This window comes from Miscanthus floridulus, chromosome 16 (genome assembly GCF_019320115.1).
Source record: "Miscanthus floridulus cultivar M001 chromosome 16, ASM1932011v1, whole genome shotgun sequence".
In the NCBI taxonomy this organism is placed as follows: domain Eukaryota; kingdom Viridiplantae; phylum Streptophyta; class Magnoliopsida; order Poales; family Poaceae; genus Miscanthus; species Miscanthus floridulus.
Genome location: NC_089595.1, coordinates 119,687,586 through 119,715,581, shown reverse-complemented (window position 1 = coordinate 119,715,581; position 27,996 = coordinate 119,687,586). Strand labels below are relative to the sequence as shown.

General features: G+C 43.1%; 1 non-coding gene and 1 pseudogene across 1 annotated transcript; one reads left to right on the top strand and one right to left on the bottom strand.

Moving 5' to 3' along the window:
- The window catches only part of LOC136511587 (uncharacterized), a 240,639-nt pseudogene that overhangs the window by 47,252 nt on the left and 165,391 nt on the right, over positions 1 to 27,996 (top strand).
- On the bottom strand, positions 26,462 to 26,570 carry LOC136514566 (small nucleolar RNA R71). Its single transcript, XR_010773721.1, has one exon. It is a non-coding gene; the product is annotated as a small nucleolar RNA R71 (small nucleolar RNA).

Below are 27,996 nucleotides of genomic sequence, written 5' to 3'. Positions count from 1 at the left end.
GTTTTTTGAGCCACCCCATTCTAAACCAACCTGTTCATTGGGTTGTGAACTTCACCCTAGTTTAAAAGCCATGGTTTGGGCACTACCCTTCTCAGGGCGCGATAATGAAAACCCTTGCAATCACCTGCTAGATTTCAAGGAAATGTGTTCATGCCTGAGCATCTCGGGCATGACATAAGAAACTCTAAGGTGGAAGTTGTTTCCTTTCTCTCTCATAGGGAAATCGAAACAATGGTACACATTTGTCGTAGAAAGTACGAATGGGGACTGGGATGAACTTAAAGACAAGTTTTGTCTTGTATTTTCCCCATGTCCCATATCGGCTCTCTACCAAGGGCGATCCTTGATTTCGAGCAACGCGAGAAGGATTCTATAGGAGCAGCCTGGGCTAAGTTCTCAATGTTACTACATGTCGGCCCAGACTTGTCATTACCCAATGGCGTGATTTTGCGTCTCTTTTGTACGGGTCTTGACATAGATGCTGACCTATGCCTAGGACATGACAGCGTGATAGAACTAACCAATTCATACAGGCTTAAGTAAGAAAATCATCTACCGACGCAGATAAATTAACATACTCAAGAACATACGAACCCGATAGTCCATGAAATAACGAAGGTTTTCAAACCATCCAACATATAAGCCAAGATCGTACAAGTTTAGTAACCACCATTCAAGCAGTACATAAAGTTCGCAACATCATCTCGAATACATCGGAGTTCAGAACATAGAGTTATTACAAACCAAGTTCATCATAAGTAGCGGAAGCAAATAGTTTCAAACCACACATGCATTACTTAGTTCAGATATAGTGCCATCACATGATCAAGTCCCACAAAAGCAGTAGATAAGACATAAGGAGTGACCACGCCCTTGGTCCTAATTGTCGCCCATCGCTAGGGATGAAAACGGATCGGATACGGATGGATATCACCGATATTACATTTGTTTTCATATTTCTGTCCGGATTTAGATTCGAGTACGGATAGTGTCAACTATGTCGGATAGGATACGATTGGATATCGACATCATAAATATGCGATTTGAGTATTCAGATACGGATATGATATCGATGTTGGATATCCAAACTTGGATACAGACAGATCTCAACCCCTCTAAACGAATTCGGTTTCGAATACGGTCAGAAAATATCCATACCGTTTTCATCCCTACCCATCGCTAGATAGAGACAGTTGATGCAATAACCATAGTACATCTGACCATCTGCAATAATAATGGGAACAAAGCCCTGAGTACGAGAATGTACTCAGCCAGACTTACCCGACTTAAACGAAAAATAGAGTGACACCAAGGAGTATGCAAGGCTTTCTTTTAGTGGGCTAGCTTGATTCATTTGCAGAAAGCATAAGTTATCATGAATAAACCATTTTAAGTACTGTTGCATCATCTTTATTATAACCTGTTAATCTAGGTAAGCACCTATGCTAAAGCAATCACTTGATTAACCATTAACATCAAAGTTACCATCTCAGGTTTAGCATTTCCAACCTAATCCACATAACCATTCATGTTCCATCATTATTACTACAATGCCATAGCTCGAGTCAAGTGCTCACTGTCCAGGAGCGATGGTGATTCGAATCGATTCCTAACCAGCTGGTGATTTATTCCTCACACAAACCACACTCACTGATCAAGTGAGCTATAGGTCACTGATGACACTATTCCGATAAACATTGCGGGATAATCTGGAGCCACAGTACCCAGGGACCGCCCTGACTACCAGGAATCAGGACGCACCTACCCTTGGGCTCACTCTTCACGCCCCTGTCATACCCCCATTAGCACCAATACATGCACCCGTGTAGATCCTTGCCCAAATAGTGCCACTAGCTTCGTGGTCGGAACGACTTATTCGGCCAGCTAAATGTGAGGCATGCATTCAATATGACAAGTGGGATGAGCAATGATCGGTCCTTAATCGACACAGGCGAAAACTACGAGCACCCCAGAACCCTGTCTGGTTGCCCACTACACATTCCGCCCGGTCTCTATTTATCCATCAACACTTGGTTATTTCCATGATAGTATCCATAGCTAAGTATTCTGGTAACCACCTATAATGGCCGATGACCGGAAATCACTGACTGCTACTGGTCTAAGCAGGGCTAAGCATTTAAGTCGATCCTAGACCTAGCAAGGTAAGATATATTAAGGTAGACAAGGATATAATGTATGCATCAACGGTTTCATTCAACTCCTATAACTTAATGTAACAATATATATATATACTTATATAAAGTAATTGCTTTATAAAGTAGGATACTTAGGATGCTCTGGGGCTTGCCTCTTTCGAACGAGCTAGGCTAGTGGTCCACGCACTCGGGAAGCACCTCGACTGGCTCCTTGGCCTCAAACACCTCCTAGTGCCTGGATTTCCGACGGATCGACCTCGGCCTGCTCCTCGGGCACTGCTACTAGAACTTCCTCCTTGCGATCTTGTATGATGTATGGGTATGTGTGATTATGACAGTCTCACATAGGTTGGAATGAAGTATGATGAGCATGGATGATTACATGTAGACGCATAATTTCATTTCTATTTTACCGAGTAGGTGCAAATCTCCTCTCCGGTAAAATAGAACTTATACAAACAAGACATTCATGCACAACACACCTCACTACTATGTTAATCATACCAGTATGTTATTTAGTGCTTCAAAGATACACCAAATCAACATACTTTTACTAAACATGCATTAAAGAAGATTATTTTATTTCATTTTAAACTAAGGCTACAACAGCAACATATGTTTTTGGTTCTCATAAAATTATGAGAAAATTACAGTAGCTTCCTCATGCAATAAATAGTTTACCATAAAATTTTCATTGCATTTGGATAAGTATAACAACCTACACAAAAATGACAAGCAATGGTGGATAATTGAGCATGAAAATACTTTGTACTATGAAAAGTGTTAAACAGCAGATGTAGTATTTTTCCCATGATCTTCATAGCATAGAATCACCGTACAAAAAGTTTTACCTACATGTACTATTCATATTTTTAGCCCTAGCAATTTTACAAGAAAACAACAATTAATACACATAAATTACTTAGCCATATTTTTCCACAGAACATGCATGTTTTATATTTTTCACAGAAATCACATCACCTAAATAGATCAACAAAATTGGAACCATATTTTTCTGACCTATATTCTATTTACTATGCATTTTCCAAGAAATTAGCATTTATTCAATTTAAATAAAGCTACACAGAAAAGTATCACAAATTTGACATGCAATATTTTTAACAGATAGATCTAGTCACAAGAAACCTAGCAAAACTAGGTTTCATTATTTTTGGACACATATTCTTCAAGATACGATTTTTAGAAGCATTTAAACAAATTCTGAAAATCGTTTAAACCGTTTTCTTTTAAAAACCGCACCCTAAATGCTAAATGCACCCAGATCTGTACCCGCGCACACACAGAGACGTGCAGACAAGTGGGGCCGATGGTCCATGCGACCCCACCAGTCAGCCACACGCGGCCAAGGCGGCGCTGACCGGCGAGAACTCGCCATCGATGAGGTCTCCGGCCATGGGACGAGCACCAGGGTGCTCTCCGTCGTGAGGCGCATTGAGTGGTGTAGGTGGGGTGGCAGTGGGGTGCTCAGGAAGGGGCTCGCCATCGCCAATGGCAGAGCGGCAGCGCTGCTCCTCGGCGGCTAGCCGTTCCTGGCCGAGAGGGGGATGGGAAAGGAGCTCTACGGCTTCGCGAGGTGCGCCCGGTACGAATCCGTGCCAAATCGGAAGGAGAAAGGGAGTGGAAGGGGGAGGTCCACGGAGCCGTGCTACTCCAGTGAGGTCGGCCGTGCTCTGGTGAGCAATAGTGGCCAGCTCGAGCCTTACCACGTCGAAAGGAGGTGAGCAACCGCTGCGCGATGAACGAGGCGAAGGCGTAGCGAAGACGGAGCGAGCTCCGATGGTCAGGCGTGGCCAGGGCGGCTGCTCCGGCAATGGCGCGTGGCGGAGCGAGCGCTACTGCGTCTGCTGCGGCTAGCTGGTGCATGAGAGGCAAGGTGGGGAACAGGATGGTGGGAGTGCGGCGCCAGGGTGCGCGCAGTCGGTTCTTGAAGGCCCCGTGGCCGGTCGGGACGTCCACCGCCCCTTGCTGCCAGTGGCCGGCTGCCACGCGGACGCTGGTGTACGGCACAGGGCGGGCGCGAGCGCTGTCCGTGCACGAGAGCGGGCACGGCATGGGCCTGGGCCAGCGAAGTGGTGCTGGGCCAGAAGCGAAGTGGAGGCAGGCCGGGTCGGCTTGCCTGGCTGGGCCAGGAAGTGAGGCGCGCAGCCCACTACGCCGGGCGCCTTCTGTCTCTCTTTTTTTTTAATTTTTAAATTTAAAAAAGCACCAAATTCACCATTTTGAGTAATTTAAAAGCATTTTCAACATTTGGTGTAAAAACAAAAGTTGTTCCAAATTTTATTCTCTACAACTTTGCTAAAAGGACCAAAGTCAAATTCTTGCTAGATTTTGAATTACAAAATTAAAGTCAATTTAATTTCAAAACCCTTATTTTGAGGAATTATTTTAAAAGCAAAATTTGACAAAATTTTAAATATAAACTTCGCTCCAAATTGTATCCTAAATATTTTTAAGCTAATTTAGTGATCAAATCAAGAAATCATAGCATCTAAACATGAGCATGGCATTTCAAGTTAATTAAACATGATGAATTTTAAATTAATTTAGCACCACATGAAATGACACTTCATTTCTTTTGAAAGGGAATGCATAGATGATGCTTATGCATAATGTGACAATGATTATGATCATGGGATGAAATGCTGATGCACGCTTAACACCAGAGGTGTTACAACAGCCAGAGGTCGTTTCACACACAAATCTATGACGGAACAAGTAGAATTTCTTGAGCATTTCATAGCCATTCACACTTCTTCCGTTATAAGAACCAAACCCCTCCAGCCAAAAGTTATGTCAAGTGTGGGGAAGTCCTTGTTAGTCAAATCCAAACTCGCACCATCCCTAGGTTCGACTTATGAGCCCCTACCCGAACCACGAACACTGAAGGAACGAGTAATTCGTCCTTTAGAGTTCCCTATCGAATTCAAGGATTATGGAAATACCTCGAAGTTATCATGGCATGAAAAGAACATGAGGGATGTTTCCCCTAAAGCAGAACCACCAGAGGAATGGCTAATGGAAGTGAAACGTTCTGTCGAAGAAATTTAGATTCTTTCACCTTCCACGACCATAACATGTTCATTAATGGGAACCACCATAGAAGCCATGCACAACCCCATGGTCAAGACTAATATCATGTCTGAATTTCTTACGAAAGCCCTTTTGGGCAAAATGCCGCTAGTCTCGACCAACAAGCTCTTCAAAAGTCCTTTGGGACTAGTTTTGAGTGTTGTGGGATCTCAAGGGACGTGCCAGTCATAATTGACAAAATCAAGGTTTTCATAGACCTCCATATCTATCCCATCCTTGATTTTGATATTCTCATAGGCTACCCTTTGGAAAATCTTATTCAAGAAAAACTTTCCCATGGGGGCCTTGATGATAAGTTAGAAAAAACTGCTTCTGCCACTCACCTAGAAACCCCAATGGTAGAGCATCTTCTGTGACAGAACCGCCCAATTTATACAAGATCAAGTACGGTTGTCCCCGCTAACATGTTGACACACCCATACTTTCACTCATATAAACCCGGTAGTCCGCCGAGTGTCCCGAAAGACCTCGGATAAATCAACATCACAACCAAGATCGCGTGATTAAGCAAATACACAACACATACATCAGGGTTGCAGTGGAAATAATATTACAAAGGGGTTAACAAATAATAGTACAAGTTTGGGTTTCAAAACCGCTTAGTGAAAACAACATAGCTTTCAAATGATTACATTAATATAAGTTCCAAATATATTGCTAGCATAGTGACATCATCCGACAAAAGCATATAGATGAGAAGTAAGTATAGAATCACCGAGCCCACCGGTGGTTAGCCACCATCATCAACAGGTCGAGAACATCACCTGCAACAAGGTGGGATAAACCCTGAGTACTCGAATGTACTCAGCCAGACATACCCGTCGTAAACCAGAAATAAAGTGACACCAAGGATTATATAAGGCTTTCTTTAGTGGGCTAGCTGACTTATTTGCGAAAAGCATAAGCTATCATGAAGAAACCATTTTAAGTACTTTGCATCATCTTTATTATGACCTATCCGTCTAGGTAAGCACCTGTACTATAGCAATCACTTGATTAACCAATAACATCCAGTTACCAATTTAGATTTAGCATATTCCATACCATCCAGATAACCATCATTGTTCCATAATAATTACTACGATGAAGTAACTCGAGTCAAGTGCTCACTATCCTAGGAGCGATGGCGATTCGAATCGATTCCTAACCAGCTGGTGATTTATTCCTTACACAAACCTCACTCACCCGCTAAAGTGAGATATTGATCACCGAGTCAACTTTCCAGGAATCTCGAGTTTGCTAGGAACCACATGTACCCAGGGGCCTGACCGACTACACTTTGGTCTTATCATCTCGCCCCCGTGTCCTACCACACCTGCTCCGGCACAGTGCGCTGCGGGCAATCTACTCGGCCCAAAAAATCTCCTAGCTTCGCGGTCGGAAGGTACTTTATCCGGCCAGCTAAATGTAAGGCATGTGTTCAACATGACTCGAGGGCCAACAATGGTCGGTCCTTAATCAACACAGATGGAAACTAACAGCACCCCAGAACCCTGTCTGGTTGCCTCCAACTTTTTTCCGTCCGGTCTCCAATTATCCATCACACATGGTTAATTCCAGGATATCATTCTTTTCCATAGCTAAATTCTTCCAGTGACCACCTATAATGTAGGTGACCAGATATCACCGATCGCTACCAGGTCTAAGCAAAGCTAAGCAGTTATTCGATCCTGACCTAACAGGGTAAAAAGGTAATAAGGTAGGCAAGGATAGTAATAAATGCATCAACGGTTTCAATCAACTCCTACAACTTAATGCAACAATATATAACTCATATATAGAAAGAATTGCTTTTATAAATTAGGAGACTTATAATGCTCTGGGGCTTGCCTGGGATCCGACATAAGTCAGTTCAGTTAACTTGCACCATCCTGGTGACATCTCAGATCCTAGCACTCGCTTAGTCCTTCCATCTTCGGGACAGATCCATCAAACACCGTCTTTGGGTTTGGCTCCAACATCACGTCCTTCACGTGGTTCATCTAGCGTACCTAGATGAGATGCAATATGCAAGTGCATAAATATGAAGAATAGTACCATGAGACACATCACAAAATAGCAAGCAAGACAAGCATAGTTTACACTAACACACTTAAGTACTTTGCGATGCTTAACTTAAACATCACACAATCTATCATGCTAAGATGGCAAAGAAGACAACAACACCAAGCATGACACAAGTTTCCCAAGATCTCAAGTGCTCTAACTCAGTCATCATTCAAGGCATACGTCACACTTAACAATATACAAGCAAGCACTATAATTGGAATCTGTCAATTTCTGGACATGTAAACAGTAGCTACAAGATTTAGCTATAACTGGAGTTACACAAATCCAAATGACTTGCAAAAGATATTATGGAAAGCTTATGAAATTTTCTACAATTTATCTTTAATCATCTTAGCATGATTCTCAAGTTAACTAAGTCAAATATATTCATTTACAGAAACTGGTCTACAATTGACAGAAAGCAGCTATTTCTGAAACCCAACTTTAAACAGCTGTAACTCTTAAACTACTTGGCCAAATGACACCAAATTTTAATAGAAGCTAGATACATGAATTATCTACAACTTTTGTATAAACAAGTTTCACAACAAAGCACATTATCATGAAGAACTTTGCTAAGTTCCTAGATCTGTCCATAAACCACATCGGCAAGAAAATAATTATTAACTTATGTTGCAAATACATAATTAGGCAAAACCAACTTTACCAACATGTCACACATGACTAAAGAACACTAAAAAACCTAGTGTCCATGACCAAATAAATTCTTTTAATGCATTTCTTAATTTATTTTAGATAATAAGGTGACTTAATGAACATATACCAAAAGTATACAATAAACTCTACAAAAATTACAGTGGCTCACATATCCTCTCAATAGTCTACTGTACAAATTTCACTCCATTTGAATATGTATAGCAACCTCTATGAAAAAGACAAGTTGCTAAAGCAAGAATTCATGTGAGAGCAAGATAAACCAATAAATCACTCATACTTCATCCAATACTCATGAAATTTTTACCACACATCAAATATTACATGAGTAGCATGCCACAAAAATTTCACTTCATTTGGAGCCCTAGATCTATAGTTATGAAAAATAACAAATTTAACTAGCATTACAACCTTACTGCACAAATCTATTTTTACCGCAAAATATTTAAACTAAAACATACCATATTATAGATCTACTGCATAGACAATTTCACAAGGATTCCAAAAAGTCCTCATTTACTATTTTATGAATTTTCTACGATTTACTATGAATTTCCAAAGTTCTTGCAAAATAATTACAAACCAGTCCTTACTGGCTCTATTCATATGAGTCTATGACATTGCAGCTAGGCCCCTGACTTTCGTCGAATTGTCGCGTGAGGTCCTCGACGTAGATTTGCACAGGGAGGTCAGTCGGGGTCTCGCTGCTCCGGCTGGAGGAGGCCATGCCGTCGGCGGCTGAGGGGTGGGGGAGAACCAGGGGGCCCTTACGCACCCACTGGTGGTTGGAGGCGGCCGGGAGAGGGCTCGTGGCGGCCCAGCCACGTGAGGTCACGGCGTCAAGGTGACCGCGCCGGCGGCTGCTGCTCTCCGGCGGAATTCAGTCGCGACAAGCGCATGCGAGGGAGAAGGAGAGGCGAGGTGGAGATGGTGGCGCACGCGGCTGCGGTGACTTGGAGCGGCGGGAATGGCAGCGGTGGCCTGAGCTTCGCGACGGCATCCATGGCGGCTCCGTTTTCCACTGGCTTAGAGCGAGGGCGAGGCGAGAGACTGGTAAAGGAAGTGAGGGAGGAAGCAGAGAAGCTCGGGCGCCCGCTCTGGAGGTGGTCGGGGCGCAGAGACACGCGTCCAGCGAGATGGGGGCACAGCTCGCACATGGCCGCCACGCACAGGGCGCGTGTCGTTCGCTGGGGCGTTTTCGCGAACTAGGTGGCGGGCGACGGCGGGATCAGCGTGGGACTGTGATTTTGGGCTATTTCCAGGCCGAATCAGGACCTGGGCCGAATACGAAGATCGAAGCCCGCACGAAGCTCTACAGTTTTTCATTAAGGGGGTTCAGCCATTAGCAAAACATATTAGAAGATAAATGTATGTCAAAACAGCAGTGTCAACACCTTGACGGTAGTCACGGAAACTCGCTTTCGGTGGTCAAAACTTCTTCAAACTGAATCCAACTTTTTGTATGCTCTTCACCAAGGTGTAAACTCCAACTTTTGTTTTTGTACCAAATCAAGTTGCTTAACAAAATTTGGAGAACGCGGAATGCCGACGTGTCAATGTCCGATAAGTGACAACGTAACTTTTAGCTGTTTTTGGAAAGTATTTTTGAAGATCCAAATAACTCCAAATTTGATGAGACTTGATTTATTGTTTCCACCATGAAAGGTACTTCAACTCATCTTAAGGAATCCAATTGAGATACCATATGAATTTTGAAGATAAAAATTCACAAACATTGTCGACTTGCCGTTGTCGATGAATTTCAGACTTAGAATATTTCTAAGTGCTGAAATCAGCAGTAGATTCAATCTTGTGACCTCTGTTTGACTTATTTCCAAGCTAATCTAGGTCTTAGTCCAAAAACAAAGTTTGTTCTACATGATATGGACTACAACTTTCATTTAAGGTCCAACCTCTAAACTGGTATAGAACCTACTGTTCTACTTTGACCAAAGTAGGATCATGATGAAGCTTAAATTATCCTTTTTGATCCATTGGAGCGTTTTCTTGGCATTTGCCCAACATGAACCTTTCATGACTTTTGTTGTAGAGTTCATATAGAGTCAATTGGGCATGGTTGCAAGATTTGGTTGACGATCGAGAATTCCATTCACTTTATAAAATTATTCAAGCAAGGACATAACTCGTCATTTCATGTGACTTCTTGATTCCTAAACTTCACGAAACTTTTCCATGGATCAATATAGATGGGTATTGATGTGAGACACATGAAGATATTCCAATCACACCACCCAAGCATATATCTTGAAAAGGGGTCTATAGACGAGCAAAGGTGCAATATCCAAGTTTATGTTGGGGCTCATTTCTATAGGTTTGACCTTGACATCTTCATCATCACTTAATATACCCTATTTTAGCTCAAACCCATTGCTTAACTAGTGGCAAACACCTGGGGTGTTACATCTTCCCAACCATTACCCATTCGAGGAGGCAAAATTCATATCCCCGTTTGTTTTGCCTAAGCTTGCTTGTGAAATAGAACGTACACCATCACCCTCGCTCGAACCCAAGTCATGTCCCTCTGGCCATCCAAATGTTGTTCTCGATAGTGATCGAGAATCAACATTGATCCTACATGATAGGTTTGTGCCATGGACATGCTCAAAGCACCAACTCTGGAGACTGAGAAGAAAGATTCGACCATTGAGCATGAAAGTTTCTCTTTCGAGACCCCTCATGTTTCATGCTCACATTTGGAGTCTCCAGAGATTGTTGTGCTTAGTGATGCTTGCTACTATGAGGAAGACAACCACCCATCACTCCTCATTTCCAAACTTTTTAGGAGGATGGTTGTAGATGTTTTCGTTTATCACAAATACTAGCAAATCTCAGTAGTAGCACTGTGATACTAACCTTGCATCTTGAACATTAATGTTAAATGTTTGGTGGTAAAGCTAGGAACTATACCACCATTGATAGCTGCAAGATGAACTTCCCATGGTCAAGCTTAAGACCATAAATTAAGCACTGCCGGGAGACCCCGGATTATCATAAAAAGAAGAAAAAACCTTTCTTGTCAATAAAAGCAAGGCCATGTTTTCAAGTTAGTATGCACCTTTAGGTATTCTTGGTTACTAACCTTTTCAGGATGGAGGGGGGACATACAATGCTTGAGAACATGAGGAGCTGCATCAATTATACACAGTGGTGTTCTTTGGTGATGGAACATGCTAAAAAAGGAGACCCTGACTCAGCACACTTGACTTTTACACAAAAGTCCAAGTGTGGGGGAGGATGGTGAGAACTTCGCCACATATTCCACACCAAAGGTCACCTTGGTAAAAAGAAAAAATGAAATGATGTTAGCTCTGCCTTGTTAAAAGAGAGAGAGAGAGAGAGAGAGAAAATACATATATATATATAAAAGAGGAGAGAGAGAGAGAAGAATTCTCCTCTACTAGACCTTAGCTATCACTAGGGCCCATGGTCCATACACACTAGTCGTGCATGTGGCCTAGCCTTGGTGATAAGCTGAGATGGGCCATATGCAAGCCGCCGCCGCAGCAGCTTCAAGCTTCTATCCACATATGCGGGCAGTAAGAACACTCAGGTATGCAAAGATAAATAAAAAATTCACCGACTCCTCTACTCACGCTTTATCTCAATATAAAAATAACTTGATCTTACAAATTCAAACTTCTCTTGTTTATGTCGTATGCTCTTGTTTAGGTGTATTCATATACAGTACATATACGGTATATCCATAGACTTTTTAAATTAAGCATGGTGCTTAGCCTAAAATGGCCTGCTTTAATCAAAATTTGACATGGTGTTAAAATTTGATTATTGAAATTTGAGTAATACTTTTATAAACAAAAAAAGATAATTAATAATGGTGATAAATCAAGGCTATGTTTATTTTTATAATTTCTACCTTAACCTTGTCTATGCTAAATGATAAAAAGTTGGATGAACACATATAAATAAAATAAAAATTTATAATAATAATAGTAATGATAAACAAATAAAATAAAATAAAATAAAATAATAATAAACTTAAGGCTCTCCAGTATTTCAACTGGTAGAGCCCTTGTCTGTTTCCTTTTATTTTTTTGTCAAATAAAAGCAGGTTCAAGAATAAGTGCGGGAGAAATCTCTCAAGCATAACAACCACACACTCGAGATCTCCCCAACACGTTGCACAAACATCAGACGATCCATCATGCAGAAGGACAAGACAGATAAGTTTTAGAGAGGATTGACTGAACCTCTGGTTCAACCAATTCACCTCTAATCCCTAAATCCTTCCTCTTCAAACGATGGTTTGTGCAACACTATCCCTCGACTTTCCCAAATTTTGAAGTTTAAAACATTGAACAAATTAAAAATGCAAAACAAATGTCGCTCCACCTCCCTACAAATTTATGAACCACACTTCGTTCAAAATTTTAAAAGTGACATATTCATAACTTCTTTAAGATAGAAGCTTGCATGAAGTTTGTTCCATATACATGTATTTATGCTTGTGGGAAAAATATTCTTATAGGACAATCATGTTGACTAAGTTGTTGAGAGGTGTGATATAGTTCTGACTTAGAAATCCTACCATTTATATTCAAGGCACTTGGAGAATTTGTTTTGACAAAAATATTATAAAACCATAGTATCACATACTCCTCAATTGGTTAGAAATTCCTACCAAAGCCAAAAATGACATCTTGCAAGTTTTGAAGCCTTCCACATATGCTGCTTGCTATTGTGTTGAGTTTGGTCAAGTCTTGTTGACCCTTGTTGAGCGATTTATCATGCTCCTAAGATCAAAATCACGTACACCCACATTCACTTGTTGCTCCTACACTGGGAGTAGGCAAAAATATGCCTCAGTCCACCAAAAATTATGCTCCTACACTAGGAGTAGACAAAAAAAATATTTGTTAGGTAAATACTCCATGCTCTAAAAGATAGTGATCTCTCTCTAAATAAGTGGTTTAGAATAAAAGACATGGGCTATGTAAAAGTATGAAAAAGAAAAAAAATATTTGGACACATGAAGGTCCAAGAAGAAAAAAATAGGGTCCCAAGGTATTGAAGAAAAAAAGATGAGCACAAGAAGGCTCATATATATAAAAAAGAGAAAAATGATAGCCATGTCTCAAAATAAAAAGTTAGAGAGAGGTCATATCTACAAAAGGAGTATAGTTTTTAGTTCACCTTTTTCCACACACATGCACATCTTGATCGAAAAGTATGGCACTTCTCTCCTTGGATCCTCGATTTGACTTTACAACATATGCAATACAAGAATGCTACACTGTTTATCCCTACCTAAATTTCCACATAAACCTTTTTAGAAGTAGGAGAAAAAAGAAGAAGGCAAAATTTTGCTATGCCTTGGTAAGGATTCATACACCACTGAGTGATTCGAGAGAGTTATTTGAGGAGTATAAAGTGAACTATGCTTTTGTTTGAGAAAACCTTCAAAACTCCAAGTTGCTAAGATGTGAAATTGGGAAGATGACTTTGTTTTGAGAACTGTTCCACTTTTTAACAATCCAAGGAAACATGTTAGCTAGCGCCATATAGCCCACTTTCGTAAAGAATGTATTGGAATAACTTTCATGTATAGCCATATATCTTAGGATGTTATGTTCGTGATTACTTTCATCTCTAGGCTTTGCTCGAGGATGAGCAAAAAGCTAAGTATGGGGTTTATTGGTAGTCCTTAACTTCTAATTATAACCGCCAATTCTCACATAAAAACCACTCAAACAGACACCAAATTTAGATATAGGCCTTTAGAACTAATAATTTCCATGAGTTTTGGTGTTTTTCCATTTACTGGAGGACATGTCGGAATAACAAGGAATACGTGCCAAAATACGCAAAAGACAAGGCGTAATATCACCCGACATGAGCCCAGGGGGAGAAGGCCCACTCACCAGGCAAATCAGGGCATTGTTACAGGGAGAGAATGGCCCAAAATGCAAAGCAAACGTGCTCCAAATAGGGCCAAACTTTGTAGGAGTGGCCCAAGCAGTCCTGGAGGCCTACAAAACAAAGATTGGGCCGAAAATGACACCTTTTGGGTGGGTGTGGCCGCACCATTAGTGGCGTGTCTCAGGTCCATTTTTGGTGTGCTACCTCATACTGCCTTTCCCATGTCGGTTACGTAGGTGCCTAGCTAGGTTCAACGCATCTTTAGGTCAGTTTAAGGTCGGTTTGGTGCCTTCCATGAGGGGATGATGCATTTTCCAAAGAGCCCCCTCCTCTCCACCTATAAAAGGAGGCTCTCTCCCCCCTCATTCCAACAACACACCAAGGAAGAACAACACTCAAGGAATCAAGAGCTACACTACTAGAATAAGAGCATCATTCCAAGGGCTTATGCCCTAGTAGCTAGCTAGAGTTGAGAAGGCAAGATGTGAGGGAGAGTTCGGGGAAGCGCTGGGCTTGTCGGTGACTCCCCAAAGCTTGTACCTCGATGAACACGTGCTTGGTACCCTAATGGGATCTTGGCTAAGTAAGTGTTCGTGGTTCTTATGGTGTTTTATGTCTTTCGATTAGTCGAGCTTTATCTAAACTTGTTTGTGGGTTTGTTGTCCGCTCTCGTAGCGAGTGCTCTAGTTAGAGGGTCCCTGATAAAGACGGATCACCCTACGTAATGCTAGAGTAGTAGTCGATAGTGTAGGCATGGTGTCTAGGCTAGAGGCTATCTTCGTTTGCGTCATATCCCATGGTTAAGGGGTTGGCGGCAGGTGGTGATAGCCATGTCCATCCCTTGTAATCTCCCATGTTCAGGTATGGCGTAGAGCTACACGCCGGTATTGCCTGCCAGATCAGGTGTGCTCCGGTGCCCGAAGTAAGCAAGTGAAAGTAGAGTTTATCTTTCTATAGACCCAAAAGCCATAGGAATCCATCTCTACCCTTTCCAACTTTACCCCTTGTGTTGTCCTTGGACAAATTAGCTAGAAGAAGTACCTCCATTCCCTGTGGAAAATACGATACCCTAAATACTTCTAGATGAAAGCTACAATGGTAATTCTTTGCACTTGTGGAATCTTTCTGCATTTGTTAAGAAATACCAACAACGTTGAAATGCGCAAAGGCCCCTACCTAACATGCCAACTGTCGGTGTTTTGGATCACCAACTAGTGAATTTCTAAATTGCGCATTTGGATTGGATGGTTTGCTCAGAGGGCACGAGGTTTATACTGGTTCGGGCAGAACATCCGTACGTCTAGTTTGCTGCTACTTCTCGTGTTACTAGCACAAAATGTTTGTAGTAGGGGTTACAAATGGGCGAGAGAGGGAGCTGGTCCCAAGTCTCTGTGGAGAGAATGATAAAGTGTGTGTGTGAGTGTGTGAAGTCATCCATTTCTTGGGAGCCCAGCTTTCCCTTTTATAAGATAAGGGAAAAGGCTGGTTACATGAGAGAGAGAGAAGAAGAAAGAGAAAAACAGAGGAGAAGGGAGCCCGGGATTGTGTCTCTCTTCTCCTCCTATGTGTGGGTCCCACTGGCCTTGTTGTGACTCCTCTTGTCTATGGGTACACGCGTACGATGTCATCAAGTCATTCCGCCAGTCTTGTCATGGTCATGTGGTATGGCCCGTGGCCTTCTTTGACTGAGGCTATATAGGGATTTGGTAGCATAGTGCTGATCTACCGGACACTGTTAGCTACGTGCGGGGCCAGTCGTGGCCCTTCGTGGCCATCGGTCATGTCAAGACGTACCTATCCCCTTCCTAGCATCATAGGTATTGTTGTGGGCCCGCACCCCATGCCCACAGGTGCTAGAGGTAGTGTGGGCTCCCATGGGGACACATGCTTCCTTCTGATGTGTCCTAGGGATCGAGCGAGGCAGAGCCCGTACCTTAGCCCTCGGGATCAGGTGAGACAGAGCCTGTACCTTAATCCTCGGGCGAGGTGGAGCCCATGCCCTGGGGGTCAGGTGAGGCAGAGCTCAGACCTCAGCCCTTGGGTGAGGTGGAGCCCATACCCTGGGGGTCGAGTGAGGCGATGTCCTACGCCATGGATGGGCCCATGTCCCGAGGGTCAGGCGAAGCCATATCTACATATTTAACCGCTTGGGTGGGTTAGCGTTTGATGACCATTAATGCCTTCTCATTGGGTATGCTGACCTTGGTACCCGATAGCTTCTATGATGGTAATCCAATCCTTGAGCACTAGTACTGAAGGTGTATGGAAGGGAAGTACCAAAAAGATAAAGAAGTTATAGAGAGATTGGTGGCCATCCTTTGTGACAACCCGTACTCAAAACATTGGAGGAGTATGGGGCAGGATGGACATCTCAAGGACTATCATCTCACACTTAACCTTGATCAATGATTGGACCAAAGGACATACAATGTGTCGATAGCTTCAAAGGTGGCTGCTGTTTGGATCGAAGGTAGTGAACTTCTTGGTCAATTTTATAATAGTGTTGTCCTACATGGGAAAGATAGGAGTAGGCATGGCATTCGATCGTATCATGGATGCTATGATGCTCTTTCATACCCACTCTTCTTTCCTAGCGTTGATCTTGGTTGGCATATGGATGTCCCAAAGAAAGGTGTTACCATGGAGGTTGTCAACATGGCTCGTGCCCCGCATAAGGCTTGTAGTGGTACAGAAGAGGAAGAAACATGTTTGTATATCTTCTTATACTTTTCATGAATACCATAGTTTTTTGTACTCTCTGGGAAATTTATGTGTTTCTATGCATGACTACTACTGCTACAAGTTCTAGATACAGGCTAAGAATCTTTAATCCCATACTTTTTGGCCAGCGCCTTTTCCAATAGTTTGCGATGGACACGTACATCAAAATTGAGAGTTCTTGATTGGATTACATACACAATCATCAAACAGAGATTAGGGCTGACCTCTACCAAGGATTGGTTGATAGCCTGCTTGCCGGTGAGGTAGATTAGAAGCTGTTGGAAAGTGAACAGTGATGCCTTCATCGTTTATCAGAGGCCCGAGGGACATGAGGCATTGGTACTTGGATGCCATGGCACTAGTGCGGAGGTTTGGAAAACCAGACATCTTCTTGAGTATGACATGTAATCCAAAGTGGGATGAGATCACACATGAGTTGTACCCTAGACAAACACCATAAGATCATCCAGATCTTATTGATCAGGTCTTTAGGGCAAAACTAGAAGAGCTTAAGCATATGTTGATAAAAAAGGATATCCTTGGAAAGGTTCATGCACACATGTAAGTTGTGGAGTTCTAGAAGAGGGGTCTACCGCATGCACATTTTTTTGCTAATCATGGAGGGATGCTACAAAATCATGTGCCCAGAGCAGTATGACCTTCTCATCTGAGTCGAGCTCCCAATCGAGAAGTATCTAGACTTGTATAAAATGGTTACAAAGCATATGATGTATGGCCCTTGTGGAGTACTTAATCGTAATTGCCCGTGCACAAAGGGCCATGAATCATGCAAGAACCATTACCCGCGACCTTTCTATGATGCCACATTACAAGGCAAGGATTCGTACCCAGTTTACAGACGGTGTGACGATGGCAGAAAAGAAAAAGTTCATAGGCATGACCTTGACAATAGATGAGTCATGCCTTATAACCCATACCTCCTACTCTGTTCAATTGCCACATCAGTGTTGAGGCATGTGGGAGCATCAAGGCCGTTAAGTATTTGTTTAAGTACATATATAAGGGTAATGACCGCGAGTCTGTGGTTGTGAGAGAGCCTGACAAGGAGGACAATGAAGGAAACATTGATGAGATCAAACAGTATAGGGATGCTAGATGGGTAACTCCACCAGAAGCCTTATGGAGTGTGGCAGAACCACCCAAAATAACACATTTTTGGAGGCGCTCGTCTTTTGTTACATACTAAGCACCCCAAAAGAGAGCTAAATCAGGCAGTTCCGTCGAGCACACCCCATGGGAGAACTCAAAACAATCCATATTTTACCTCTAGAATCCAATAATGAGTATGAGTTTACAACACTTAGTCCATTTCATACAACAAGAGTTCTTGGAAATTATTTATTACAATACCAGGGTTCAGAGTACGATATTTCAATAGCGGAATTGAAATAAACATCTAGCGAAAATGATACAAGGATCCGTCTGTTCCCACAAGAAGAATCCTCCACACAAGAGCTACTCCTCAAGCTACACCTACAATAGGGTAAAATAAACTGTGAGTACACAATGTACTCACAAGACTTATCCGACTAGTAGAAATAGTTTTCCGACTCCAACGGGTATGATAGGCAATATGGTTTTCTGTTTTCTTTTTGTTTGCGAAAAGCATTACTAGTAGTGTGTCCTTAAGATCAAGTTTTATTAGCTATCATGATTACTTCATTAGCTAACCATTCTAAGTAAGCACCTATTCTACTTTCAAGCATGGGTTCAGCAATCAGAACCATTTCACCATCTTTCATCTTTTAGTTCTTACTATGGTGCTAGACCATAGCCAAGTCATACCGTCTCACAGAAACGGCGATTCGTGAACCAATGTATCCCATCTAGGTACCCCGAAACACATGCCTTGCTTGTACCCCAGGCACAAATAAGACCAACCCATTCCACTCCTGTCGAGAGGTCTAGGTCCCTTGTCCAAACTTGGACTCCAAGCCCACACACTTGAGACCTGGTCTCAATATGGTACTTAGACCTCCACCTTTATCCGCCTCCAATCAGTCGGTCTGAAAAGAGCTAGAACCCATGACAAGAGCGCAACGAGCCTTTCTGCTCCTATAAGCAAGTATGTGCTCAGGATAATAAGTTTGTGACCTAACTACCATCCATAGCAACGGATGGTCCTCAATCAACACGGACAAGGAAAACAGTGTAACCATGCCAAGCCCCATTGGTCGTGGGACATAACTTGTTACACCCACCAATACCCATACCATATCCCTGCCCGGTCTCTATTTTTGTTTCATCATTTTATTAAGAGAGGGATAATAATAATCACCTATTGTGAGTAACGATAGATTACTCATGCTACCGATAAACCTAAGCATAACAGCTACTCGAACCTATACTAGTAGGACTCATAGGTAGATATATCTATACATGTGGATTCCATAAAATTCCTATAACGTAAATGCACAATAGATATATATATATACGGTGAATACAAAAATAGAGGTTATGCACCGGGGCTTGCCTTGGGCAGGCGTGGTGTCAGCTAAGTCAGTCGTTGGTGGCTCCGAAATCTCCTCCCTCATGAGGACCTCCTCCTCGTATTCCTCGATGATCTCCTCGGACTCATGATCGTCGGTGGTCACTATCTCCACCATCTCGTTCTCTACATGCATGCGATGATGATGCAACCTTAGCATTTAGGTAACAACAACTCTTAAAATAAGAATACTCATACCAAGCTACTAAGCTAGCTCTAATGACTAAGATACTAAACTAACTATCATCTCCATCAAACAAAGTGTTGGGTTCGACTAACAAATATTTAGCTTAACAAACTATAGATATATCTTTATTTCTACTAATGATTTAAGGTATATTGAAACAAAGAGCATCTAACTACCCTAATGCCTAATTTATTCTAAGGCTATAAAATTATAGTGAACACATAATAATGCCTTGAAGCTACTATAAAAATTTTAGGGCTAAAGCTATCACCATTTTGCCACAAAAATTCCTACAATAATTAGCTTAATAATATTAAGTATTCTCAAATGATTTAATAGCTCCTAATGTCAACACAAATAAGCATGAACTAAATACACCAATAGATAGACACAATTTTAGGAACCTAACAAAATTTGTTTCATAATTTTTGCACACCTAATGGTTTTATATTAATTACCAAATATTAGCTCAGAAATTAAATTAGAAAACCATTTACTAATTCCTAGAAAAAGAAAAACAAATTTCTCGTGCGGCCCCGAGACGGCCCGTGGCTGGTAGGCCGGCGCGCGCTGGCGCTTTTGAGATAAAGGCCCTGGCTTCCTCCCGAATCGCATCGGAACCCTAACACTATTTCCCACTCTCATAGACCCTCTCACTTAACCCCCTAGATTTCCTGGAATTCCCCCACGCGCACCTCGATGACTCAGCGCATGGCAGCGCGGCGAGCGGGGACACAGCATGACCGCACCGTCCACTAGAGGCTCGCACTAGCCCATCGATTAGGCTGACCTTAAAAACAGTCTAACCGCCTACACCGAGCAGCAACATGAGGCGGTGAGACGCGCTAGAGCGGGCTATAGTGACGCACGATCGTTCGCGTCGGCGGCGCACCAGTTCCAGTGAGCTAGGGCTACTACGAACATAATTGTTGAGTGCGTGAGCATCAAGAGGCTACCGTGGACCAGGACAAGGTGACAGTTGTGGGGGAGGATCACAGAGGAGGGGTGGCCACGTGCGGCCGATCCGTGTGGCGGCGCACCGTAGTGGTGAGGTCACATCAGCAGCAACGGGGAGGCGGTAGCGGTTCCGCTGGCATGTGCAACGTGGAGAGGAAGTCAAGATGAAGCTAATGGTGTTAGAGAATTGGGCTTCCCTCGTCCACGGCCAGATGTGGCCTTATCGGCATGGTGACGAGAAAAGCTCCAAATTTGAGTTTGGCAGTGCCTTCTTCATGGCTGGGTGGGGTCAGGCAGTGAGAGGACGTGATGGTGAAGCTATGGATGCGATGAATTGAATGGAGCTAATCGATCGCTGGGTAATTTGGTGGCATGGCTCGATGGCAGTCAGGAGAGAGAAAGAGGGAGACAGGGCTGGTAGGTGGGCTCAACATGGCCTCGCCTTGGTGGGATGTGATCAGCACGATCAGGGCATCACACGCGCGGATGCAATCGGACAAGCATGTGCGTCCATTGATTGGCATGGCCCGCGTGGCCGCAGTGTCATAAATGGCAAGGCGATGGTGAGCTCCAACAAGTGCGCACGGCAACGGCGAACACCAAACCGGGCCAATAGTGGGGTAGGGGTGTAGAGGGAGGCACGAACGTGAAGGTGAGGTGATGGCACGTGCAGCGGCTATGTCACGTCACGAGGCAGGTCGACCGTGCGAGCAGCAGCAGTGGCTCCACATGGCAGAGGTAGTGGTGGCTAGGATAGGGTAGTCATAGTCGGCCACACGTAGTAGCATGCGTGCGCACGCAGAGCGAGCTAGTGGGGTGACATCATGCCCCTAAGACGTGGTGACTGCGCACACCCGATGAACTAGCCCGAAATTATGTCTTGCACAAATTTTAAAGCACATATAACAACTAAACCGTTGCTTCTGGAACTAAACCATCTTCACCATGCTCAAGATGGAATATGAGACTACCAACCCGAGCTAAAACACCACTCCACCTCCTAACTCGATTTCACAAAATAAATCGCCAAACATTGCCTTGTCTTGCTATCTATAAACTTGAAAATATTCTAAGTCTTTGAGCTGAACTTGATTCCAAGTTGCATTTCTAGGCTATTAGAAACATTAGCTAGCAAAGTTATTTTTCAACAGCAAGGATTTCATTGTCATCTACAAAGTTCATACTCCAAACTTTATTTAAGTGCTACATACCGCTGTTGAATCAACTATCTGATCGATGCGTGGTAGCCCAAATGGGTCTTTTGGGCAATGTTTATTGAGGTCTGTGTAGTCGACACACATACGCCACTCGTTCGTGTTCTTTTTCTGTACTAAAATTGGGTTGGCTAGCCAATCTAGATGGAGGATTTCTCTTATGAACCCTGCTGCCATTAACTTTGCAATCTCCTTTTTAATTGCTGCCTTCTTGTCAGGTGAGAATCATCGTAGTCGTTGTTTCATAGGCTTGGAGCCTTCATTAACATCAATTCTATGCTTAGCCAACCCCCCTTGGGACACCTGGCATGTCATTCGGCTTCCAAGCGAAGATATCTTTGTTGTCCTGAAGAAAGTTGGTGAGCGCGAGTTCCTATTTTGCCGAGAGGTGGGCACTGATGGTTGCCATCTTGGAGGGGTCATTGGTGCCTAGGTCAATTTGCTTGATGTCGGCTTCTTTTGGTGGTGTGAGGATGCTGGGCCTCTTAGCCAGGATCTCTAGTTCTTCCGAGTTTATTTCTGTAGCAACAGTGGCTATCTCTTCCCTTCCGCTGGTAGCTTGTGCCTTGGCTACAATTTGGATTGCCTAAACATTGCAGTCAAAAGCACGCTTGAGATCACCTCAGAGAGAGAGAACACCGCTGTGTCCTGGCATCTTAAGCAAGAGGTACGGGTAGTGTGGAATCACCATGAATTTTGCTAATGCTGGTCGTCTAAGGATGGCGTGATATGATGATTTGAAGTCCGCAACCTCAAATTTGATGAACTTTGTGTGGTAGTTTGAGGGAGTCCCAAAAGTAACAGGTAAGGTGATTTGTCCAAGCAGCATGGCTGCCTTGCCAGGTACTATACCGTAGAAAGGGACACTTGTTGGAGTAATCATCCCGGCAAGTTGTAGCCCCATCTTCCTTAGTGTTTCTGAAAAGATGATGTTAAGCCCAGCTCCGCCATCAATTAGCACTTTGGTAATAGTCATACCTGCAATTGTCGGATCCAAAACTAGTGGGTAGTGACCTGCGTTCCCTATGCTAGTCCATTGGTCTTCTCTTGAGAACTGGATTGGATACTGTGACCAATTGAGATATCTAGGAGTAGCCGGTTCTGCTGCCATGATGGTTCATAGGGCAAGTTTGTCCTGATGCTTGCTCCTAGGACCCAGGACCCTGGCAAAGATCACTGCTACCGTCTTCTTGGACTTCTGGAATCCCTTGTCTTCATGGTTGTCTTCATCTTTTTTGTGGTTGTTTTCCTTCTTGTCCTCCTTATTATCTTTTCTTGTATAATGGTCGATGAAGAAATAGCATTCTCCAGTTGTGTGATTTCCTTTAGGGTGCCAAACACAATGCATATTTTCAATGTCTTTGTACTTTCGGGGTTTGAAAAAATTCTTTGACTTATCTGCCATTGCTATAGTGTTGTCGGGTCCACGCTTTCTTTCTTGATGCCTATTGTTTTGGCGATTTTGTCTGTCCTGGTTGTCCTAGTTGTTTCTGTCCGGGAATCTTTCTCTTGTTTTCTCCTCTGCTATGATCATGTTCTCTACTATGCATCTGACTCTTCATTATTTCTCAGATTTTCTTTACAAAAGTCCTGAAATTGCCATCTAGCGATGATCCCTTTCGAGAAAGCTTCAATTACTTCCCGTTCTGTGTTGTCATGTACTTGAGCACGTAGTTCACCAAATCATCGGTAGTAATCTCTGAGACTTCTGCTCCCTTTCTGTTTGAGGCCTTTTAATTCAGCGTGAGTGATGGGGTGCGAAATGATACCTGCGAAATTTTCATAGAAAGCTCTTTGCAAGTCCTCCTAGCCTCTGATTGACCCCGGGTTCAATTTGTCGAACCATTGGAAGGGCATGGTTTCTAGGGCCATGGGAAAGAATAATGCCTTGATGTCATCATCTCCTCTGGCTAGCTCGATTGATTAGGAGTAGATCCTGAGCCACTGCCTTGGTTCAGTCTTCCCATCATACTTGGAGTGGTTTGATGGCTTGAACTTGTTAGGCAGCCGTACTAAAGCAAGTCGGCTTGAAAAATAGGGGAACCTATCGTGTGTTCCTACTTCTCTGTATTCTGACTCAGCCCCTCCTTCCAGCCAGCTATCGTTCTGGCGAGGGTAGTTCCTTGGGGCTGCTTGGATGGGTACTCTGCTCCTGATTTCCTTAGGTTGTTCGACTCGGTTGCTTTGACTATGGAGCCTTCCACCTTCTCCGTTGTGGCTTCCGCTCGGTCCTAGCCTTTCGAAAGTGGACTTTCTCTAACTTTGGCTTTCCTACCTATGAGATGCTATCCTGGCGGGTAGTCTTGAGCAAGTCCTTCCATCATGTGTTCTTAGAGCTGTTGACCAGAGAATGTCCCGGAGCTGCTCTTGTTCTTCATTGGGGTGCGAGATTGCTTTGAGTTCTTCTAGTGCTGCTTGGATCCTATTGAAGGGTGCATTTGCCGCACGTTTTTCTTCTACCTCTAGCTGTGATTTCTTCTTATTGTACTCAGCCAGATCTAACCCAAGCTTCTTTGCGCTGCCTAGCATGGCGTTGGCGTCCCTGCTTCAATTTATTTCTCCTTTCCCTGGCTTGTTTTTGGCTCTCTATTTTGCCATCATGCCCCTGGGTGAAGGGTGATATATTTGATTTAGATTCGTCTGAGGATCTGACGTCGGGTGCTTCTAGAGGACCCAATAGTGATCGAGGACGATGAACCATGAATACTTCTCAAGCATGAGGTGGTCTGTTATCGATGTTAGTTTCCTCATTATTAGAGTTGTTGAGAACTACAATGGAGGCTTCAGCGTCGCAGATTGAGTCTCCTTCTTGGTAGGGTAGAATCGTTGTAGTCGTTGTGCTGATAAGTCGGGTACTTTCATCTTCAGGGATAGAGCCTGGCCAGCGGATGATGTAGTCTTGAGATGTTATAGTTAGTACTAGGCCTTCCTGAGCTCCTTTCAATGGCATTGTTCGTGCTAGACTAGTAGATCCTCTGAGCTGTGTCTGATAGGATGTCGCCATGTTGTGGAGTTCACTTGAAAAAGGTCCTGACTTCTTGAAAGAACTTTGAATGTACTCCGAGTTGAATTCTTGATAGACCGAGGCTACCTTGCGGAGTCCTAGTGGAAAAGAACTTGGGTTGCCATAGAAAGAACTCGGATAAGACTCTGCTCGGATGCGGAGCCTGAGTTTGAATCGGATGTGAATGGTCGTGGAATCTGAGCCGGATTAGACACCGCGAGCCGCTCGAGTCTTCCAGCGAGTTGATTTGTTGTAGTCGTCGAAATAGCGAAGTCTTCATGGTGATCTGAATCTTTGAGGAGACGGCTTTGGAGATTGCCGTTGTCGTTCGCCTTGTAGACCCAAGATCCAAAGATGAAGATTGATCCCATCGGGAATATCATGTTGTCAAGTTCTGTCGAGCTCTCGGATGCAAATCCACCAAAAGCCCCTACCTGGCACGCCAGCTGTCGATGTTCTACCACCGATAGCCTACCACGGGGGTACCCAGGGTAGTCGTTCGGGCTTCGGCGTATGCTAGAGTCGATGGTTAATGCAAGAGATAGTCAATTTATCCTGGTTCGAGCCCTCGACCGTGATTGAGTAACAACCCTATGTCTAGTCGACATTTAGCCTCTGCGTTGGATTGATCATAATGCTGTGTACAATCGTTGTCTTTAGACCTTGCTACTTCTTGTGCCCACGGCCTCTCTTTATATAAATAGAGATGGCCGTGGCGCGATTACAATCCTAGTCGGATCCACAGAAGGTGTCCTGAACTAAATACAGAAGGTACTTTCCATAGGAATCTGCCTAGTCTGACCTATTCTACTCGGATTCAGTGTAGCAGTTGCTGCACCTCTTCTCGCTTCTATCCGTGGGCCAGGCCAGGGCCCGCGGTCTGTAGTTACTTTGCTAGGGAACCCTGTGGGTCCCGCACTGACAACAGTATAAGTTAACAATACGTATCCATGCTAGACCTTCCTAGTGGTAAAAATATAAATAACGATACCTAGAATACCCTCGGGTAAAATGCTACAATGGTATAATTATCTGTGCGCTTGCGGATATTTTTATAGATTATTATATATTCTCTCTAGTCACTTGCATTAATAAGAACTACTTAGTGTTATTTTAGTAATAATACTATGTAGTACCAACACATCTCTCTAACATCATTACTAGGGATGACAACTTAGTTAAGCTAGGAGATATAGGTATATAGTAGGTGGCAGCGTAATTCAACCAAGTGACACATTAATAACTACCATTAACATTTCTGGGGTTGCTAAGGATTGGGAATTAGAACTTTATATTAGTAGCAACATTAGAAATGCCAACAAGCATTTTTGGCGCCGTTGCCGAGGAAGGTAATTAGCAAAAGAAGTATTGATAAACTTATACTTATTGTTGTGATTGAGATAACCATTGACCTCTGCTCAAACAGGCTTACCCTTGTTTTGTCTACTTCTGTATCTTATGCAGGGTAATGTATGACCAGTTTTAACCTTTCAACAAACTACATTGAAAATCTAGAAGCTCTAATCAGGAGAACTAGAGCTAAGCTCAAGAAGACTCTAGCTTCAAAATAGGAAGACAATCATATCAGAAGAAGCTTAATACCAGAGTTTGAAGCCATGGCCAATAGGACTCTCTGTGAATTCTCTACTCCAACTACGACCAACATCCGTACTAGACCGACAGTCAATGTCATAGACAGTGGATTTGAGCTCAAGCCAGTGCTCATCAACATGGTGCAAGCCAACCAGTTCTGTGGAAAGGCACATGAAGATGCAAGTGCACATCTCCAACACTTCCTGGAGATCTGTAGCACCTTCACCATCAAGGAAGTAACCTAGGATGCCATACTACTTTGCCTCTTCCCATTCTCACTTTTGGGGAAGGCAAAGCAGTGGTTCTACACCAATAAAGAAAGAAACACAACATGGGACAACTGCTCCACCGCCTTTCTCGTGAAGTTCTTTCCCACAGGCAAGACCAATGCTCTGCATGGGAGAATCTCAAGCTTTCAGCAACATCATGATGAGTTTGTCCCTGAGGCATGGAAACATTTTCAAGACTACATTGTAGAATGTCCTCATCATGGGATGGAGAATTGGCTACTCATGCAAACTTTCAATCACGGGCTAACCAATAGTTCCTATGACACAATGGATGCTGCTGCTAGAGGTGCATTCTTGTCACTCACCATACCAGATGAAACAGCTCTTGTGGAGAAGATGGCCTCCAACAAACATTGGAATGAAGAACATACTCAACCCCATAAGAGAGGTGGAGGTATACATCAACTCAAGGAAGTAGACATGTTGTCTGCCAAGATGGACTTGCTGATAAAGATTAGAAGACTAGACTAATGAGAAGCAAGAGGTCATGCACATTCATGATTCCTGCATGACGTGTGAAGTTTGTGGAAGCACTGGGCATTTAGAGAATAGCTGCCCTAAGACCCAGGAGGATGTGAACTCTATTAACAACAACTACTACTTCCATCCTCAGCAGAATCAAGGATGGAACCAGCAACAGAGGCCCAATTATCAAGGTAACTATCAAGGTAACAATTTTAATAATTTTCAAACACCCTTGAGAGATTTAATCATTGGTTAATCCAAAGTTATAGAGGGATTATCTAGAAAGGTAGCTTCCAATAATAAAATTTTAGAAAACATAAATAATAGAATGGATAGCTTTGCCTCTGCCATTAAGAACCAGCATAGTTTTAATTAAATGTTAGAATCACAAATAGCTCAGCTGGCAGCTTCTGTTCCTTCGTCCAACAAAGGTAAGATTCTAGGGTAACTGAAAGATCTAGAAACTATAAATCTTATCGATATTCATAATACAACTTACTACTACATGGAGCCATCGATGGGAAGGTGGATAGATTATACCTTGCTAGATAAGAAAGGCGATCTCAGGAGACCTATCATCCCCATCGCCATTGGACCTCACATCTTCTAGGAAGCTGTTTGTGACTGCGGGGCAAGTGTCAACATCATGCCTAAGGTAATCTATGACAAAATTAATGGAGATACTTTATTGTACACAAACATGTGTTTACAACATGCAGATCCATCACTTTATTACCCCAAGGGAATTCTTGAAGACGCCCTTATTAGAGTGGTACAATCATATGTGCACGTACTTTGTGGTTGTGGAAACAAGAGGAGATTTAAGAGCACCCATTATTTTGGGCCGACCTTTCCTGTGCACCGCTAAAGCCATCATCTACGCGGATAGTGCCAAGATCTGCTTCACTATTAATGATAAAAAGAAGTCTTCATTCAAGAATCGGATACACCACTCTCCTGGACATCCGTAGATGTTGTACCCATCCGAACTCACACCAGCAACCAAGAAGAAGAACAATAGAAGGAGAAGGAAGAACAAAGCCAGGTAGTCACAAGGAGAGACAGTCAATATGATCAATGCACTCTGATCTAAGTATGACCACCTCCTTGCTTCACAATTCCTTGAAAAGAAGGATGATCCTGGCGTACCAACGATCGAGTGTACCA